The sequence below is a fragment of the Eimeria acervulina genome, genomic scaffold, assembly GCF_000499425.1.
Source record: "Eimeria acervulina Houghton genomic scaffold, Eah_scaff149, whole genome shotgun sequence".
NCBI classification, from domain to species: Eukaryota; Apicomplexa; class Conoidasida; order Eucoccidiorida; family Eimeriidae; genus Eimeria; species Eimeria acervulina.
The window spans coordinates 50601-51698 of NW_013550220.1; positions in this window are offsets into that span (position 1 = coordinate 50601).

Below are 1098 nucleotides of genomic sequence, written 5' to 3' on the forward strand. Positions count from 1 at the left end.
GCCAGCCGCAGCAGCAGGTGTAGCAGCCTGATCAGCAGTTGCAGCAGCCGCAGCAGCAGGTGTAGTAGCCTGATCAGCAGATGCAGCAGCCGCAGCAGCAGGTGCAGCAGCAGCAGCAGCAGGTGCTGCTGCTGCTGCTGCTGCAGGGAGACGGCAAATAGCACGAAGCTGAGAACGCGTGACGGTCATTAACTTGGAGTAGCAAAGGCGAATTGCTGCTTGATATTGGCGTGCTGCTGCTCGTTTGCTTTTGTGGGTGCAGCAGCACCTGCTGCTGCTGCTGCAGTTGCTGTTGCTGTTGCTGTTGCTGTTGCTGTTGCTGTTGTTGCTGTTGCTGTTGTTCCTGCAGCAACAGTTGCTGCTGCTTTTGTTGCTGCTGCAGCAGCAGCAGCACAACTGCTTGACAGGGCGGAGCTGATGACTTTGTTGTTTTGGGGTTTTGTTTGTCTTCTGCTGCACTCTAAAGCGAAGCCCCCGCATGCAGAGGCAACTTAAATGCTGTTTATATACACGTGCTGCTGCATAGGTGGCTATACACCTCAAATGCTGATGCACAGCCCTTGCAGAGACCTGGGGGGCCCCCCTTCGCTGCAGCGGGGGCCCCCCAATGTGATTGGCTGCTGCTGCTGCTGATGCTGCTGCTGCTGCTGGTGCACCAGCAGCAGCATCAACAGGTGCAGCAGCAACAGCAGCAACGTCTGCTGCTGATAGCGCTGCTGCTGCAGGACGGGCATGCACCCGCAAGAACAGCCAACTGTACTCCAACAGCCTCAAAGAGAGCTCTGCATGCAAATGAACAAATAAATAAATATATAAATATAAATATATATATATATATATATATAAAGGTAATAAATAAATATATATAAACATAAAATAAATAAATAGAGCACTAAATAAATAAACAAAGGCATCAAATAGATAAACAAAGACATAAAATATATAAATAAATGCACGAAAACAAATAAACAGACAAAGACAAACAAACAAACAGACGTATATCTGTATATATATGCAGATGTACACATACGCATGCATATATACACATATATATAAACAAACTAAAAATAAATAAATAAATATATATATATATATAAC